This window comes from Hipposideros armiger, unplaced genomic scaffold (assembly GCF_001890085.2).
Source record: "Hipposideros armiger isolate ML-2016 unplaced genomic scaffold, ASM189008v1 scaffold_59, whole genome shotgun sequence".
NCBI lineage: Eukaryota > Metazoa > Chordata > Mammalia > Chiroptera > Hipposideridae > Hipposideros > Hipposideros armiger.
This window is the reverse complement of record NW_017731409.1, coordinates 1,515,931-1,535,857: the sequence shown is the minus strand read 5'-3', so window position 1 is coordinate 1,535,857 and position 19,927 is coordinate 1,515,931. Positions and strand designations below refer to the sequence as shown.

The 19,927-nt window shown below is 49.3% G+C and overlaps 1 long non-coding RNA gene across 1 annotated transcript in view; it reads right to left on the bottom strand.

Moving 5' to 3' along the window:
• Positions 1-9,047, bottom strand: part of LOC109382096 (uncharacterized) — a 29,454-nt gene extending 20,407 nt beyond the window's left edge. Inside the window, exon 1 of the long non-coding RNA XR_002123877.1 lies at positions 8,978-9,047. This is a non-coding gene — a long non-coding RNA (uncharacterized LOC109382096). The remainder of the gene's footprint in view (positions 1-8,977) is intronic.
• Positions 9,048-19,927: the final 10,880 nt, after the last annotated feature.

Below are 19,927 nucleotides of genomic sequence, written 5' to 3'. Positions count from 1 at the left end.
ATCCATCCATCCATCCATCTATCCATCCATCCATCCATGATGGCAGCTCCTTCCTAATGGGAAGCAAAAGCTCTTGGACAGAGAGAAACCCTATTATTTTCACCCTGCCCATGGGGGTCACGCCACTCTGGGTTCATATCATATGTGATGCCCAAGGTGATTGATGACATCACTGCACTTCTCCACAGATACTTTCTCCTTTTCTCATTCCCTGTCCATCCTTTTCTCGTCTGCTCTTAAGTTCCTTTTCTGTTTTTCTCTCCTTTTTCTTTCTCTGCTCCCTAGCTTTAGGCCTACCCAAGGCAGCCACCATAGATAGTTTTTTGTAGCTATTCAAAACTGAAAGAGGCAGCTGAGCCCAATCCTAGAAGAGCTGATAGCTCCCTCCTCCCAGGTCCCCCTTCACCCCAGCCACTCCCAGTTTGCTTGTGGCAGAGCTTAGCTGACTTTTTCCATACTGGTCACCGAGGTCTAAATTTTAAGGCCTCACTGGGGCACCCAGGGCATCAAGCCTCCATGCTGGGGCCCTGGGCTGGCTATAGTCCATCCTACAGGAAAACACATAAGCTCCCAACATAGAAAAAACTGTCATTCCTCCTGTTGCTATTGACATCAGAACAACAGAGCCAGAATTTAGTGGCCCAGCATAAATAAAACAGTGCTATCAGCAACCAGGGCCCCGCTAATGTCCTTCCAGCCGTGACCTGGGTTCTGTGTGCAGTGACAATGAGTATAACCAGACCCAAAGCTCTGAGGTTCAGGAGGTAGGCCGAGCGGCCACGGCTCCACATCTCCCTCCCCTGTCTCCTCCTGCCTCTGGCAGACCCATGCGGGGGGTCAGTCTCCCCAATCTGGAGCACATGGGCTGAGGATAAAGGACAGGTGGGTCTCAGGCCCACAAAGGGCTCCTCTTTAGAGCTGCATTCTTGGTTTCTATCTTTATTTCTTTCCTGTAGGAGCCTGGGCACCTGGCATGGCTCTGTAAGCGTGCTCCAGACCTGGCCTGCACCTCCATGTTCTGGTTATCCCTTTACTGCCCAGGCCTCCAGAGCCCCATCTGTCCTTTAACTGCAGGCTTTAGCCTGGAGGTTACCTTGGCAATCATCTGGTCCTGACCTTCTCAGGAGCAGATGGATCTCTGCCTAGGATTAGACCCCCCCACACACACACAAGATCTGGATTTCCTAAACAAGGGAGAGTCACAAGAGAGGGAGCCACTCTGACTTCCAGTACACTAGGTGGGGACCAAATGGATTCAGTCAACCCATATTATTTGGGTCCCTAAGGGGCCAGCATTGGTGCAGATGCATTTTGATGAATGTAGGCAAGGTCCCTCTCTTCCTGAAGCTGTCTAGTGGAAAAGACAGAAATTGATCAAGTAATTAATGTCTGAGACCCTTTACCAAAAGGGAGTATACACAGAGGGTCCCAAATCTGGAGAGGGGACAGTCAGGGTCGGCCTTCCCTAGGAAATGGCATTTAAACAGACGGTTAGAGTGTGTTTTTCTCATTGGCCTCTTCACCCAGAGACTAGCAGGGTAAATAATAAATGTTTGTTGAATGAATGGGTGAGGAAATGAACAAGCATCTCTAGTTTCCTGAGAGCCCTTGGTTACACTTACAGGATTTGGTGCTGGGTCTATTAATGTATCTACTTACCAAAAAAACCTAACTAAACTTGAAGTCGTGAGTCCTCATGAGGTCTATTCATGTTATGAACGTGCTGCATGCTGTTCATTCTGTCTTAGAGGTGAGTATGCTGGGTCACAGCTAGGGAAGATGATACCCCTGAGATCCCACAGGGAGTCTTCCGGACTGTACCCTCCCCCGCAGATCACACCACGGAGAACTCCGTAAATGGACTCATCAAAGCAAGGAAGGCCAGCCCCTTGACAGGTGATTGGATTTAGATCTGAAAGCAGAGATGGGTTAAAACTCCGTGAGCCCAGATGTCCTAACCACAGACCAAAGCTCAAGAGAGGGCAAGGGGAGAATAGCACCATGGGTCTACCCTCTCTTTCTCAGAAGAGGGTAACGGGTTCTTGGAAATTCCCATAAAGCATCCAAATGAGCAAATCCAGGGCTGTTTGCTGTAAGGTTTCCCAACAGGATTATGGGCAGACTGACCAGCTGTTCCAGCCCCTGGGACGGTCTTAACTTCAAAGACTGGGTTCTCTGTCCCAGGAAAAGTGAGCCCTACTGTGAAGTGTCCCAAACTCTCCCAGAACTCAAAACATGCCCACATTAAGGTATTGCTGCTCTTGGGTCTCCAGGAACCTGTCTCTAATATACAGCAATGAGCATCTTCTTCCTTCTCCCTCTCCAGTAAGTCCCTCTCCAAGAAGAGAAACTGGAGCTAGTGATATTGGGTGGAGGCACGGCCACCAAATACAGTCGTATAGGCTGTTCACTGGACAAGAGGATTGGTGGGGGCTGAAATCCAGCCTCACTCTGCTTGCCAACCTATGTCCACTAGCATGGCCGTATCCACACAGAGGAAGGGGTGCCTTTTCTAATTTGCACATAGGTGCCGTATGGGCCAGCAGTGACCCTGGGTGGAGAGCCCAAAGAATTACATCTGGGGCAGAAACTAAGCCAATCCTTCCCTTGCCACCACCTACACAGTCACCAGGTGTTCCTCAAGTGATTAGATTCACTAACAAGACAGTCTTCTTAAAAGGTAATAGAATATGATGGATAAACCAGTAGGCCCAGTAAGGCTTTATGTTTTATTTTTCTATGTTCTGAGTTCAGATGACAGTGAAAATCAAACTATTGAGATGTACTAAGGAAGGATCAAATGTCCTCTTTCTGCTAAACTACTTTAAGGAGAGTAAAGATTTACAGTAAGTATAACCCCTCTGTGTTGGAAACACCAGGGCTTTGGAATCTTTCCCAGACTCTGGGCTCTAGCTTCACTTACCTTGAGCCGGTTGGTCAGGAAGTGGGCCTCTGAAAAATGAAGTACAGTGGGCATTTTCTCAGGAAAACGACCCTCCCCGTGGAGGGCCAGGCTGCTTCTCACCAGCAAACACACTCCGTACTCAGAATGATTAACTGACAGTGCCGTCTGAACGGTGGCACAACATGGATGTGCTGCTTGGAAAAGGAACTAGGATTCTAGAAAATGCTTGATGGATGCAGGAGAAAGGGCTGTGCTCCCTTTGCCGGCTGCCTTACATTGCAAGGGCATTTACATTGCAAAGGCAACTCATACCCATGGGCAGGGGCAGCTGCCCCTTCTCAGAAATGCTTCCCCAGCTCGATCTCCTTTGGTATCAGCCCGTCTGCCCAGTCTTCCTAGATGTCAAAAAATGAGCAATGGGCTGGGGAAGCTGAGAGGTCAGATGAGCAAGGAGCAGTGCCTGCAAGTCACAGCTTTCCTAGTGCTTCTGGTGTTTCCATAGGCTGGAGTTTGAAGTAGGGTCAAGGGATGGACCTGAAATTCTTCCTGAAGCTCTGAGAACCCCCTAACCAAAGATCCCTCATAGCCCCAAGTACTCCATGGCCCCTAGACCAGGCAATTGATTACCTGCGGCCGACCCCTCGTCTTTCCCAAGGGAAGCCCAACCTATCCCAGGTTTCAGGAAGAGGAGCCTAGGCCCCCAGGGCCGTGTGAAACTCAGAGTATGCATGGGCAGTTCTTGGTGGCAGGATGTATGTTAGCATCTTGGCCAAGAAAATGAGACTAATGTCATATGGGTTCCATGTAATCCTCTAGGGAAGTAGATGACTAGAACAGCCAGGGCCCTGGGCAAGTTTATTCCCAAGTGAGACTCCCTCTTCTTCCCTCATTATCCCTTTTGTTTTTCTAAACAAAGCCTACCTGTACTACCTTGCGGGACTTTGCAGATAATTTCACAGCCAGGGCTTTCCCACGCCTGTGGGAAGCATGTAGATAGGAGCCAACAATTCCTGATCACCTACAGGAGCCAGGCATGGAGCTACGTGCTCACTTTGCCAGTAGGATCTCATCAAATCCCCATACAACCCTGAGATGAAGCAATGTTACTATTCTTATTTTGACTGATGAGGAGCAAGAGGTTCAGAGAAGTTAAGCAACTTGCCCAAGATCACAAGCTAGTAAGTGGTGAAGCCAGGACTTGAAACCCAGATAATGTGGCTTTAGGGCCCACACTCATTACCACCTTGAAGCACAGGGAGTTCCAGGTCTTTAATGAATCAGAAAGTGTAGATATAACGAGGAGGGAAGACCACAGCTCCCCTGATTCTCACTGCAGCCAAGCTCTGCTTATGTAGGTGACACGTATGTCTGAGATACAACTCCCCCAGAAGGCGATTAACCTGGCAGCAGGGACTTCGCCTTACTCCCTGCTGTATCCCTGGTGCCAGGAGACAGGCCTGGCACACAGGTGAATGTTTACTGACAGGATGAAGGAGCTCCTCCTGAGCTGCCCATGCCCTGCCTTTCTCCTCCCTCCCTCCCCAGCTCTGAGTGCGCACTGGGCCCAGCAGGGCTCCTGAGCAGGCATCAGGTTGACCTGCCTCTCCACCACTGACCCTGGCGTGCTTAAGCTCACATGTCCATAGATGGGCAGCTGAGGGAGACCTTGAACATGAGGAAGTGTCCTTCATACAGTGGGCTCTCAGCTGTTCCTGGGAGCTCCACAAATGAGTCCTGGGGGCTTGGACCCTTATGGGATTTGCTCCCATCCACACAGTTTTAAAATTCCTTCTGGTTTCCAGAGCTATCACATGTGTCCTCTCTCTGGTCCTAGATCCCCCAGAGGGACAAATCTAACCAGGAGATACAACTGCACCCTTGGCCCTGACCTCCTTCTCTTGAGAGGCCACAGTGTCGGTGGAGTTCAGACTCCTCCATGGTGTGGCTGGCTCCTGGGTGAGTCCAGGCAGTGATGATATAAGGTATCAGGTATTAAATGTCAAAGATCAGAAACCAAGCCACTTAAGCATCTTGAGATGCTGTTCCAGCTGTTCTCCATATTTTTCCTCTAGAACAGCTTGACGAATCTGCCAGTACTAGGGGAGGGTAGGGATAGATCAGTCAGGGTCCTCCCCTCAGGGTGCCCACCATCACACTGAGAAAACGAATGCACATGGAACAATTAGCAGCAGCACAAGGTTTGTGTGCTGTGCCGATCATAGCTCAGAAAGGAGGGATGGTGTTAGGGTTATACAGGGGGACAAGCAAGACTGAGAAATAGAGCCCCTTAAAGTGGCTGTGATATCAGGAGTTCCTCTCCTCTCTCTACACTCCCCATCCAGCATTTCAATCCTGTTCAATTACCTATTGCTACATAACAGACTACCCTAAAACTTAGTGGCTTAAAACAATTGATGGTTATCTCTTCCATCTCTGCTGACTGGGCTCAGCTAGCTGGTTCTCATTCAGGATCTCTTACAGTTGCAGTCAAATGGTGCCTAGGGCTAGAGTCAATCATAGGTTCCACTGAGCTGGACGTCACTCATTCACCAGGCTGGCAGTGATGTGAATGTTGCCGGAGAGCTCAGCTAAGGTTCTTGACAATAGTGCCTATTCCTAGCCTCTCTGTATAGCTTGGACTTCTTACAGAATGGTGGCCTGTTTCTAGAGCGAGTATCCCAGGAGTGAAGGTTCTAAGGGACCCAAGTACATATCACAAGGGTTCTTATAATCAAGCCCTGGAAGTTCCAGAACGTCACCTCTACTATATTCTGTTGGTCAAGCAAGTCACTGTGGCTACCCCAAATTCAAGAGGTGGGAAACAGCATACAAACAACAAGAGGGAAAGATTTGAGAGCTGCCATCTTGGAGACTGTCTACCACGACTCCCTTTATATAAAGATAAAATTCCTTTATTGAGCTGAGAAAGGGAGAAGAAATTATTAATGAGCTGGGGGAGCTGAGAGGAAAGAGACTTTGTCACTCTGCCTAGAAGAAAGTACCTCTCCAAGCCCCTCCCCCACACTGTTCTCTTCTCTCACACCCCAAGGTACATTCTTAGACTATGTTCTAGGCCCAGAATTCTGGGCCAGAAAGTGGAAGAGAGTGGAAAAATACCACTTATGTCATTCTAAGTAATCAGCCCTCATTTAAGAATGAGTTTGCTACGTGACTGTTACCCCAAAATTGTTTATCTGCCCTTGCTGCAGGGTGGCCTTTAAGGACACAATCTAGTACCAGTGACGTCCCAGCAGTGGTTGCCCTGGAGACCTGGAGGTCAAGGATGGTAAGGGAGCTTCTTGCCAAGATGATCTCACATAGAAATTTCTGTGCTTTCTTGTGACCACCTGGTAATTGAGCTACGAAGGATGGAGAAAAGGCCATACATTCTTGAGATGTGTGTACACAGGCAGAGCAGAGTGGGCTAGTGCACGCAGTCCTAGCGTACAGGCCAGAGATGTCCCTTTGATTCCCTCCACTTTCCCTGACTTGCTTTGAGTGGGGCTGTCCATCTAACCTTGCTGGACTTGGGCCCAGGAGCCTTGTTTGAAAGACTATTGAATCACCCGGTGGTTTGAGACTGTCCTTCCTACCCATCTGGATAATTCGAGCATAATAACTCACTTCTAAGCCTGTAGTTGGCTTCCCCCAGCCTCTGCCTGTCACTCGTCCATTACATATTGGGGGGCAATCATTGAGTATAAAACAGGAAGAGGTACTATATACATCCCATCCCCCTGCCAAGTCACTCCTAGTCTATCCTGCTTGAGAGTCTTCTTCAATCCCTTCCCCCAACAACAAAATGTGCTTAATAACTACTATTATCTTCTTTCCTCCCTCCCTCTCTTGCTTTCTATAAGAAACTCTAGTGCATAGTTTGGATTATTATATTCCTTGGTTCACGGCCCAGTCCCATCTCTGTACCATGCACACTCCACTTATATTTAATTGTTTTTTAAAAATAAATAAACACCGTCCAACCCACAACCCCAAACAAAAGCCAGGACCTTGACAATAACCAACGTATCTTTCCAAATCCCAAATGATAATAAACAGGAAGCTGAAACAGTCGGTCACCCCGCATACACAAGACAGCAAGTAGGTCTTTGGAAAGCCTTCGCTAGCGTCCAAAGAAGGCATCTTTTGGAAATGTCTCAATTTTTACATGACCCAAGTGTCCCATTAAATCCCAGTCATTTAAAATCCGGGTTCCCAATTGGTATATCATTCTATTTTAATGATCTGTACTTCCTATAGAAACATGGGAAATGACTATTTTTTCAATTAAACGCGTTACAGCCAGCAAATGAAAGCCGGCTCCTCTTTACGCCGACCCCGGTAGCGGGCGGGGAAGGGGTTAACAAAGGCCCGGCGGCCCGGGGGGTGGAAAACTCTCGGTCACCCGAGCACGGCCCGGCCGCCGCGCGCATGCGCCCGGGCAGCCCTCGGCACGGCTGCGGGCTCCCAGCTCGCGGCTTCCTCCGTGCACAAAGGCCGGCTTTGTTCCCTCGGCTCTGTTTTAAATATCTGACGACTATTCCCCCCATCCCTGCGCCAAATCCCGGGCCTGGCTGCAGGCGCGGCACAAGGGCTCATTGTGGGGCCGAACGAGGGGCAAAGGGGGCTGGGGGCGGCCCGTTGGGGACGCTCCTGTTTCGCCCAGTTGACTCAGCCATTTGGGTCACCCGGGCTGAGCCGTGGGCCTAGGTGCATAGAATGAGGTGGCGAGGAGTGACTCCTTGTCTTTTTTTTTCCCTGTCCCAGAAGTAAAAACTGGGAAAGGGGAACCCTGAGAATGAACAGAACCGTTTCCAAAGCAGGCCTGGAGGGGAGTGCTGAGGTTTCACCCGAGCGCGAGAGGGTCGCCGGCCCAGCGGAGCCCCCGGGCTGCCAGCGGGACGCAAACCCGCGAAGCCAGACGCTTGGTTTCTTATCACTCCATCGCTGTTCATATTTAGAAAGTGCCAATCACTCTGACACTTTGAAAAGCCTGGCATTCCAGCGCAAACCAACATCAACAGCGTGAAGCGGGGGAGGAACCTAGCTTCCCCCAAGTTCCCGGCACAGGAGGCGCTGCGGAAAGGACATCACCCCGACTTTCTGCACCCACAGGTTTCAGGTCCCTCTTCGTTTTAGGAATGGTCCCTTGGGGGAAAATACACCTTCCTTGTATGGCCCCTCCCTCCCAAGGGTTGGTAGGTGAAGATTGGGATGGGGTTCAAACAAAAGTAGGCTTTCAGTTCGCAGGAGAGCTGGCCCTGCCCCCAACCCCTCCCTCCCCTTGTCTTGCTGGCATTCTCGGCAGACTACCTACCTGGTAGTTCTCCTTCCCAGCTCAGGTGTTTGTTTACCTGTTGCTGCAGAGAAGGAGTTCGTGCACTCTGCGGAGGTTTGCAAAATAAAAATCGCAAAACCCACCTCTCTTTCCCATATTCTTCTCTGAAGGTAGGGGAAATACTGCCTTTCTGGCTAGGTCTTGGAAACTTACAGCAAAACACAAAATGTGTGCTGTAGCAACTCTGAAAACCGTGTGCTTGGTCTGTGTTTAATCAAAAGGAGTTTTCCCTATCCAGACTTGCAACCAAAGCCCCCATACCCCTCAGAGTCTTGAAGGGAAATTGTGACCCTTCCACCCAGGGCAGGTGAAGGAGGGGGACCCGGCTTGGGGGTTCTGATTCAGAAGCAAAGGGCTTTGTAGTTTTGTTGTGATGGTTCTAGGCCTGATTAGGAGCCCCCAAATCCTCCGCCATGGTTTGTTATAAATCTCAGGGTTGGACTTACATTGCCTTGGCACATGTGAAGACCATAAATATTTCCTGAGATATATTTTTTAAATCATACTTTATAATTTTCACATGTTGTCTCATTTCACCAATACTCTGAGTTTAGAGCTGAGAGCTCATATAGACCCACCCTCTTATTTTGCAAATGAGGGAACTTGTCCAGAACCACTCAGAAAGATAAGACAGAGCCACTCAGAAAGACAGGCTAAGTCTCCCATGCCCAGGACTGAATTCTTTCCCCTCTAACATGCTGGTTAGTCACAGACTAAAAGATCAGATTTTCACCTACCCGCTTCCTCACAAAATCCTTTCCACATAAAAGATACTCAAGAGTAAGAAGCTCTGAGGAAAGGTCGTTGGTATGCAGGCAGCTCTGAGGAGAGACTAGGAATCTCTTCTCAGTATATCCCCTAGAACTGCTGAGCTTGCAAGGACCACACTAACTACAAGCTTAGAGACGTAAGTCATGTTCCACTGCCAGGGTTGCTAAGAGGCAGAGAAATCCTGGGTATGTTTCCAGGCACTCTTCAGCCTCCTGAGGAATTTTTTTCAAGCAACATTAAGTGTCCTTTCACCACGCTGTTGGCCGGTAAGCCCCCTATCTCTGGAAATGATAGCAGCAGCTCCCAGCCCCTCTGCCAGCAGATCAGCCTGCAGCTGAGTTGTATGGAAAATTGTTACCTAGAACTTGACTTCCCTCTGTGACTAGTGCAGAATCTCCCCAGGTGTAAAATAAGATGGCGGGATCTACAACCCCTCTCCTCTCACGAACCTGCAATCTCAGAGATGTTGGATGGTTGACTGGAGCATGTCTGTGACACAATGCGAACTGCTTGGAAAAAAGCAGTCACTAACAGCCTCGCTGCATGTCAGTGCCTGCCCATGTGGGCAGGAGGTAGCAGAATATATACCCCACTGAGCTTCAGAGGGTGGGATCATTCCACATGACCTTCAGCTTGTACATCTGACATTGGCACACGCTTCTTTTTTATACATTCTACACTGACCTACACCACCACCACCCAGACCCCTGAGTCAACTGCTGGTTTCAAGCTCTCCCAGGTTGGCCGATGAACTAACGTTTAAGCCATTGCACGGGAACGCTGCCTGGCGGCCAACAGTTCAGTTTCAGCAGCGTCAACTTTTGACTGTTCAGCAGTGTTTGTGCAAGTATTTGAATATTTTATTGCATTTTGACCTTATTATTTTATAAGAATGAGTGGAAAATGGAAAAATGAAGTGCTGATGCTAGTGATAAGAAGGGCAGTTCTCATAAACCTAATAGAAATGAGACAAAGATGGAAATCATTAGGCGTGCCGAAAGCTGGGGAATTTTAGCCTCAATCAAAAGCTCACTGGACTTAAGCCAGCCAACTGTGTGTTCAATTGTGAAAGAAGAAAGTAAAACTAGAAAGCATATATGAAATTGCGGACATACATGGTCAAAGATTGTATCTAAAGGTGGGGTGTGATTAGGGATTTCCCATATTCCTTTCGTCCTAAAGCTGCATTGATTTAATGACAGATTTTTGGATCTGGGGTGAGACTGGAAATCAAGAAAATACAGCGATAATATTGTTTAGCTCCTTGGGAAAAGATCCTTCCCTTATAACTTGCAAGTCTGCTGCTTGCCTCTTGCATGGCAGACCCGCAGATTATCAGGAAAGCATTAGGTATGAAAGGAAAGGGTGTCCTATAGACACATTCTCTGTGGGGGTCACCCCAGCACCAAAGGCAGGGACAAGGCCTTTCATTAATGTGCTGAAAGGGATGGAACTTAATAGAGGCCCTTGTGCCAGGAGGTTTTCATAGCCCGCATGTGCCAGGCTGACAGAAAATCATGAGAGTCAAAAGCAAAGAGCGTGGGGCCAGTCTCTTCCTCTTTGGGCAGCAGCTCCTTTCACAGCCATTGTCCCAGCTGCCCCTGGAGTTGTTGAGGGAGGCATGCTTTCCTTCTTAGCCTTTGCACAGTCTGTGCCCTCTACCTAGATTAGCCTTCCTTCCTCTTGAGCTGCCTGGCTGACTCCCAGCTCATCCTTGAAGACCCAGCTCAGACGTCTGCCTACCCTCCCCCGTCCTTCCTCCACTTCTGTTTCTGCACTCCCACCGCACACTCTCTGCCCACCCTCTGTCCTTGCTCTTTCCACACTGTGTTACCATCACCAGCTTGCCTGTGAGAGCTTTGAGGGTAAGGATGTTTGTTATTCAGCTTTACATCCTCAACATCCAGTCTTGGCAGCCCTGGGTGAGCGTCTGCTAAGGACTGGAGGGCAGAAGGAGTGCATACGCTCCAGGAGACCTCTTCAGCCCAACACTGTTGGTCAGTGCTTGTAGGTGTGACCTTGCGCAGCCATTTTGAACTTCTTAGACACTGAAAAACCCTTTCTTTAGTCTTCAGGGCCAAACCATTTGTCTCTAAATTCCTCTCTCTCTTTGTCCCTAAGGTGCCCTCTCCTGGGGGCCTTCTTACCCTCACAGTGTCCTCAGTCCCCACCTTAATATGCCCTCACGCCCCCTGGATGGCTGGTTCTTTACAAAGACTTTTAGTAAGTAAATTCACTGACTTTTACTTCAACCATGGGATTCTTGCTGAATTCTTACCACTTTCCTCAGGCAAAAACAACCCAGAAGTGCTGTCTGATCCAAAGCATTTCCCAGGGAGGGCAGCCAAGGGAGTGCAAGAACCTCAGAGCCGTCTGGGACTGTGATGTGATGTCTGAACAGCCTCTTTAGAAATATTCCAGCCTTTTCCAGGGAGGCCATCCAGACGAGGACACCCTGTCCCTCACAGTTGTCGGGGGTCCGGGAGATAGATGTGGGGAGCACCTGATGGGGGAATTTAGCCTGACTGGGTCTTGTTTGGCATCACTCGATCAGCTGTGAATGATAAGGGGGGGGGGTCTAAGCACCCCTGCACCCACTGACTCTTGGCCTATAGCACCCTGCCCTGCTGCCCTTGGCTGTGACAATGGGAGACAACTGTCTTAAAAATCTTGGGCTATAGAAAGGTGGGGACAGCTCAGAGAAGCCCACCATAGGCCACCCTCCCACCCCACCCAGTGTGATGCCCAACACGCATCTTTCTGAAGGCAGCATGGCCATTTCCGGCCGTGCAAACTGATCTCGGCACCAGTGAGTCCCTCTTACTCTCCAGGCCTTTTGCAGCATGAGCTCTCTGGGGGCAGTACCCAGAGTCCACTCGATGGAAAGCTGATTCTTTTCTTGTGGGGCAAACACCTCTGATCAGGACATGTCTGTCAGGGGGCAACTTGGCAGAACTACAATGCCAAGGCTCAGATGCATCTTTTCTGTGTGATTTCTCAAAATTCAGGCACGAAAACATGCCTTCCTCCTGAGCGCCGGGCTCCCTCACTGGCATTCGCATCCCCCCAACCATATATAAGAGGAGCCAGTAGCCAGCCCCCAGCGAGGACAAGGCTGCCATTCAGCCAGGCTCCAGTGACATCCCAACCGTGAGAGTGCAGCTGGGGCAGCTTATGAACAGTGCTGAGTCCCCAGGGGAAGTCGGCCCTGTCCTCTAGCCCACAAGCCTCTATTGTTCGCTTTCTTGTTTTTCTCCAAATGTTTAGATGTGCTCAGAGCACAGAAAAGCCCCAAACCAAGGCCATCAGCTAGGGCCAGCCTAAGGCAGGGAAGTGTGTAGCTGGAACTCTGTGCAATCCCTGCCGCGCCCCCACCCCAGTTGTTCCCACCTCTTCCTAAGATGTGACCATACTGGGAGTGGGGGATAAGGGGCCCACTTGGTTGGCAGCCAGGTACAACTGCCCATGTTACTTTGGGGCTGTCCAAAATGTGAGCAGGGGGGTGGGGTGGGGTGTGGTCTCTTCTACGTGCTTGTCACTGACCAGGGCTGCCAAAGTCTGACAGGAATAATCATGTCCTGGGCCCCTGTCTACCTCAAGACCTTAGGCTTCTAGGTTCAGCCTCTTGGGTTTGGCTCCTGGCTCTAGCTCTTACTAACTGTGCAACCTTGGGCAAGTGACTTAACCTCTCTGAGCCTCAGTTTCCTCGTTGGTAAAATGACACCTATCTCCCAGAGCTATTATGGATTTAATGAGACAATCATTGTAGGCACTGCCACAAAACGAGCCCTCAGTAAATACTGGTTATTCTTTGTATTATTCTTATTCTTATTAGTGACCACTGTCACACCATCCTGAAGCCACCCTGTCTGCTTTGAGCACCCACTTTTGCATCTAAACTGAATGCCTTCAATAGTTTCCAGTTGTGGGTCTGAAAACAGCTATGCAAGAACAGCAGTGCCTGAGGAATGAAGGATGAAGTGCCTTGTGACGTAGGGGAGGAGAGAACGTGCTCAAAAGCCTGTTGCCTCTGTTCCCCCCACCCCACCCCACGCCCCAGCCCCAGATCCCTTTCTCCGTGGCTCATATTACCTGTCTTCCCCCATGGCAGGCGATTCTTAGCTTTGCCATGTGGCCCAACAGGCCCACCGAAAACCCTACACCTGCCAGGAAAGCCCCTCTCCCCTGTGTACCCACTCTGGTGGCCACCAAAGCTAATGGGAGAGATGGGGGGGGGCAGAGGTAGAGTCTCAGGAAATTTTGCTAGATCAAGGGGTGGGGGAGCAGATCCCATACTCCAAACCCTGAAGGCCTAGGATGCTGAGTGCAGTTTAGAGATTGAGGGTCCATGTCTACCAGTCTGAAGAGCTTTGTTGTGAAGAGGGGTGGACAGATGGGGGAAGAACCCAAGAAAGGAAAGAGAGGATTTTGAGTTCCAGTCTTCCCTGCCTCAGTACAGTTCACATTCCTATTTGGGGCTTTGGGGCTTCTGCCTCCACAAAACAGAGCTGAGGTGACCCCACCCCCCCACCACCCCCTTTGAACTCATTAATCCTTTCAAGAATAAGGCCCTAGGAGCCTCCTGACAGGGCCATATGGTTTCCTTATCTTCCTTATCTCCCAGCACTCACCTTCCATTTGGAATGTTTATCCCAAGATAACGATCAGATTCCACTTAGGATGATTGAATGGGGGCCTCCTCCGAGTATTTTCCCCACAATTTCAAATGAATGGATGATCCAATCCAATAATAAATGAGCCAGACCAGGCCCTGATAATGGATAGGGCTCCCCCTCCACTCCCAGCCCCCAACCATGCACCTCAACCCCCTCTCCTTACAAATATGCCCGCTTCCACCTGGGCAGCTCCACTTTTACCTGCTTTATATAGTGGAGTTCTGTGTAAGATTCCCATAGCACCAAGTGTAACTGCCTTCAACAGCGTTTTAAAAGCCAGAGATCGATGCTAGAACCACCGCTTTTCCATAGAAATGTAATACAAGCCACAAATGCACATCCATATGCAAATTTACTTTTCCTCATAGCCACATTAAAAAGGTAAAAACGAACAGGTGAAATTAATTTTAAGAATACATTTTATTCATAAGTATGATTACTAATATAATATTTATTTATTATAATTATTACATTTTACGTAGCCCAAAAATATCATTTCAACATGTAATCAATAGAAACAATCCTTTGAGGGGTGTTTTTCACATTTGCTTGTTTTGTACTTAATCTTCAAACTCCAGTGCGTGTTTTACACTCAGAAACTATATCGACTCAGGCGAGCACATTCCAAGTGTCCTGTGGCCCACTGGGGCTAGCAGCTATTGTATTGAGCATGGAGGATCTAGACGGACCAGGAACAGAAAGGACAAGGACAAACTCTATGGGCAGCATGGCCATCACCCTGGAGCCAGCTGCCAGAGAGAGCCTCTGTGAAAAGATGAGCAATCCACCACTTGGTTCTCGTCTTCCTACCCCTCCTACCCTTTCCCCTTCCAGGAAAGAAAACACACACATACACAGCTCCTTTTTTTTTTTTAAGTGGCAGCAATTTTTATTGCTATTTAATGTTCATCATTTCACTTGCTAATAAAATTGTTTATGAAGACTCTACCACTGGGTGCTTTTCCTGTAGGCTATTTTAAAGCCGCGATGGTGCTGATGGGTGTCCAACATCCCTGCAGTGAGCTCTGCTGCACTTTGTCTAAGGTGGGGGAGGGGGGAGTGCTGGCTGGAGCAGTCAGAGCCAGACTTGGGTCACCAATGCCAGCAGATGCTCCTTGGTTCCAGGAAAGGGGAATCACAATTTGGACATGGACAGGACACTCAGGCAGAGCCCCCACTCATCGTCCAGACACTATATGTAAATGAATATTTGTGTTTCGGACAGGAAAATGGAAGAGGGCTGGGTCTATGTTTAGCAATTTGTGTGTGTGTGCTTGGTCCTTTCTACTCATAGCGAGTCTTGAATGAGTTAATAATGCAACAGGTCTCCTGCTGCAGCAAAGCTATGCGCAGAGCCTTCCCTACTCTTCAGATCAAGATAAACATGATACAAACACAGAGGAGGGTAGGGGAGGCCTCTGGCAAAGCAGGAGTATGTTAGAGATATTCTAAATGGAGGAAGGGAGAAAGCAGTTTCCCTCAGGGAGGCCTTCGCCACCACCCTCTGTAAGAGCAGCTCTGTCTCTGCTTTACTTTTCTTCATAGTACTTATAATTCAGACATCCTACTGCATTTTGTTTTGTTGACTGCTGTCCTCAGTTTTGTTCTAGTGCCTAGAAGAGTGTCTGTCACTCTTAATAAACATTTGCTGACTGGATAAATAGCACTAGGAGGTGGTGACAGGAATACTGGTCAGGCCCAAAAGAGCTGTGATCTTAGAAAGGGGAGGAAAATGACTGGTAGGAAAGGCAGAGAGGTGTGGGGTGGGGTGGTGAGGGGGATGTGAAGAAGCAGAGAGAGATGGTGGTCTGAGTGTGTGATTCCCCCAGTAATGGGAGACAGAGAAGAATTTGAAAAAGTGGAGGAATGTGATTGCAGCACAAAGGCAGCAAGATTATTTTGTCAGCAACATTTGGATCCCATTGGTGATGAGAGACATGTGGGCCCGGCAAGGAGACAATTGTGGTAGTCAGGACAGGATGTGAATAAGACATAAAGAAGCGTTTCATCAGTGTGGATGGAAAAGAACCAGGGCTGCGGTAGCCAAGTGAGCGAGAAGGAAGGGTTGGCCTCAACATCCCATGTGCTGCTGCTCATACACCCTCAGGGTGCTACACACACACACACACACACACACACGCGCACACGCGCACACACACACACACACACACGCACATTTACACACACAGGCTGCCCACAAGGAGCATTCATTCAGAGGCCCCCATCACACATTCTAGCACAACTGCAAGCCCTGTTTTCTGCTTCAGACTTTGGTCTTTGTCTTCTATTTGCTTCTTCCCATAGAGGTGAAGATGACCTCTGAAGAAGGACTCAGGGACTCCAGATGAGGCAGTATCTTTTCCATCAACAAGGTTTGTTTCTGGATAATTTGAGAGAGAAGGGACCTCAATGAAGGTTGCAAGGACCCCTGGGAAAGAAAGGAGAGAAAAGCCCTGGTGGAGAAAGGCCTAGAAGAGGAGAGAAATCCTTCTTTGAACTGGGGCAGGGAGGGCGAATGTTCGCTGACATCCTAACACACATTCCCACAGGTGTGGGCCATGTGAAGGGCCTGTAATTGAGACTGGGGACTTGGAGGAGGCAAACGAGCTTAGCTTCTCGTTACAGGAGTGGGTGGGGACATGCTTGGGGATCCAGCTGAAACAGGAACCTTATTTTTAAAGAGCCTTAGATTGATGTCCCTGCGAGCCTAAATATAACAGGGCAGCCAACGTCTTCCCATCTCAGCCAGGCCTCCGAGCAAGCTCCAAGACCCTGTGTACAAAAAGAAGAAAAGAGAAAGACAGAGGAATCCGCAGATGCAAAAGCTCACAAAGTTAGCCCTCTCGGTGTGTTGGGAGGAGCTGGTTGTGTATACTCTGCAATCCCCTGGCCTCACCCTCAAGAAAGAAAGATGGAAGTTTGTTGGGTGAGGGGTGGCAAGCTGGCCCCCACTTTGTACCTGGGCTTTGCCTGGCCTGGTGGGGACAACGGAGACCCAGGCCTGTGCTCAGGGATCCAGCAGTCCAGAGCGAGGGCAAGAGAGTTGAGCAGGCAACATCTTTATAGTGCAGTTTGACAACTGGTAGACCCCACGAAAGAGCCAAACAGAGGGCTGGGAACTTTCTGAGAGGAGCCATTCTATGTGGCTGGAAGACTTGAAAAGTCCATCTTGAAGAAGGAAGAATTTTAAATGGGAGAATTTTGACAAAGTGGAGACAAAACAACAAGAAGCAGAGACAAGAGTAAGCAGGACATATTTGGGCAGCTCTAAGCATTCAGGTTTGACAGGAAGGAGTGCAAGAATGTGAAAGAGTAAGTGGCAGGGAGGGGGCTTAGAGCCCAGGGTCTCCATGCCTCTCCCAGAAGCTTATCCTTGAGTCTGTAGATAAAGGGGAGCCATTGGAGAGTTGGCAGGAAGGCAGAAACACGACCCAGATAGATTGAAGGAAGGTCGATTTGGCAGTAAGGTGTAGGGTAGAGCGAAATCGGGAGGCTCCTGGGGTGGGGAGATCCCAGGACTGTGAAGATCAGTGAGGGTCTGATTTAGTTAAGGCATGCTAGCTGCTACAACAGACACCTAAGCCTCTGATGCACAATAGAAGTTTATTTCTCACTCACATCAAGTTAACATGGCACCAGGCTGAGGGGATGGGGCTCTGCCATTTTCAACATGTGGCTCTGGGGGTCGCCCTGCAATGAACATCATCTGGCAGGAGAATGTGGAGGATCTCACAGGAGGTTTTTACAAACCAGACGTTCCATTGGCCAGAACTCAGTCACATGGTCCCACCCATATGCAGGGGCCCCAGGTGAGTGGTCCCTGGCTGGCCACGCATCTCTGGGAGCAGGACAATCTAGTGGTCATCTCTGCCACAAGGACAGGGACACCGGCTGAGATCTGAAGGAGTATGTCAGCAAGAGAAACAAAGCTCCTTTCCATTTAGCAGGGAGAGTGTCTGCATTTAGGAGTTAGAGGGAGGAGAACAAGCCAGAGAGAAAGCAAAAAGAGACAACTTGAGGAGAAAGAGAAAGACTCAGTCAGTTCTGCAGAGACTTCATAGAAAGGGGTATAGAGGAAGAGCTCTTCAATGTGAGTCCCCCAAGGGCTGTGGTAGAGGTGTGCAGAACCAGGTTTCAAGGCTTTGGCAGCAGCCAGCAATAATTCCCTAATACTTTCCATAAGCACATCCCTGAACCAGGTGTGCATGACCCCCTGGTAGGACATTAACTTCACTTCCCAATAGCCAATGGGGCCCCCAAAGGGAAGCCTTTCCAGGGATTCACTGTGGGGCAGCAGCAAAAATATGGACTTTGGAGAAGATCTAGGTCTGAACACAGGTATAGCCACCTTGAGCAAAAAACTTAACGTCTCTGAGCCTCAGTTTCCTCATCTATTCAATGGGCATACTAATACCTACTCGTCAAGCTTGTTGTAAGGATTAGAAGTAGTCTGCTTGGTAATGTGCTTTGCCCAGTGGCAGTACTTAGTAATTCATGTAGCAAACATTTACTGTGTACCTACTGAGGGCCAGACACCTTACTAGGTGGTGGGTATTCAAGGGACGCAGACAAAATTCCTGACCTCAAAAAGCTTATACTCTGGGGCCGGCCGAGTGGCGCGATGGTTAAGAACTGGTTTGGGACACCAGAGGGCCCCGGTTCGGATCCCACATATGAGGGCCAGTGACACTGCCCTCCACAGCTAAGATGCTGAACAACAGCTCAACCTGGAGCTGGGCTGCCATGAATCGCTGGCGACGGCGTAGGCTGCGGCCCCTGTGTCAGTGGGTTGCCATGGGCTACCGTGAGCGGCCAGCAGCCAGCGTGAGCGGCCAGCAGCCGCAGTGAGCGGCCGTCCAGAAGCCGGCGACTGATCTGCCTCTCCCGGGAAGAGCGCAATGATGGTGCCAACTTGGGCCAGTGAAGCAATGTCCTCCACAACTAGACTGAAGAACAAAAGGACAGCGACTTGTCTGTTCCCCTTCCCCAATTCCCCAACACTGTTCCCCTCCCCCCAATTCCCCAATAAAAATCTTTAAAAAAAAAAAAAAGCTTATACTCTGGTAGAGCCAATAGACACAGAAGCAGATCCTGAAAATGCTGCATGGTAAATGCAGCGATCAAAATAGTCCTAGAAAGGGAGATTCAGCCTTGGCTTGGTGGGGGAAGGTTATCCTCTGACTCTTAGGGGAGAAGAGTTCTCCGAGAGTGGCTGGAATATTCCAGGATTGAGGAACCACAAGAGCAAAGGAGCCGCGATCAACAACAGCACCATGTGTGTTGGAGTAGGTGCTGAGATGTGGGTGAGGTGGGAATCTCTGAGTCTAGTATCTCTGACCATAGACTTGAAGCTGAAGGGGTGAGAGCTGCAATGGGAGATGTAGGCAGGATCCTGAACTTGGAGACTGTCCATTGTGTTAAGGGACTTACCCCATGGGCAATGGATAACCCTCAAGGGCTTTAAGCAGGAAACTGATAATAGTCATGTGTGCATTGTATTCTAGTGAGCTTGCCTTAGTGGCTATTTGGAGGGGAGATGTGAGGAGAAGAGAATAGGGGCGAGAAAGCCCAAGACACAGTTCAGATACAAGGTGATAAAGGTCTAGAGAGTGGTGGTAATGATAATAATGACGGCCTGTTATCATGCTTACTAGGTATGCACCATATGCCAGCCGCTTGCTAAGAGATTTACATGCATTGCCTTTACTTATTTTTTACACCCATTTTATAAATAGAGAGCCGAGACTTAGAGAAGTCAGTAACCAACCAAAGTTCACACACTTAGGATTCTCAAAGCTAGAGACTTCAACCACTGCAGGACGATGACTGAGAGACATCAAGGGGATGACATGAGGAGACATGGGGACAGCTTTAACGTGGGAGGTGAGGGGAAGGAGGCTACGAAAATGACTCCCATTCCCTCCCTTGGGATGGCGATGCCTCCACCTGCCACTGAGGCCAGACAAGTGCAGGTTTAGGGGGAAGATGAGGAGCTCAACTTGGGAAATGGTGAGTTTGAGGCTCCTGGGAGGGCGGCAGATGGAGGAGTCCAGCAGAAGTCAGCTGATATATGTGGCCATAATGGCTATGAATGACCACCATGTTCATTGTCAACACTGCTCTGGAGGATACAGACAGAAAAAGAGTCCAGAGAAGGGAGGGAGCAGAGGGGGGAATACAGATTAAACCAGATCACTCTCAAAAGGAAGTGCTTTTGCGGAGCCATCCTACTTCCTTATT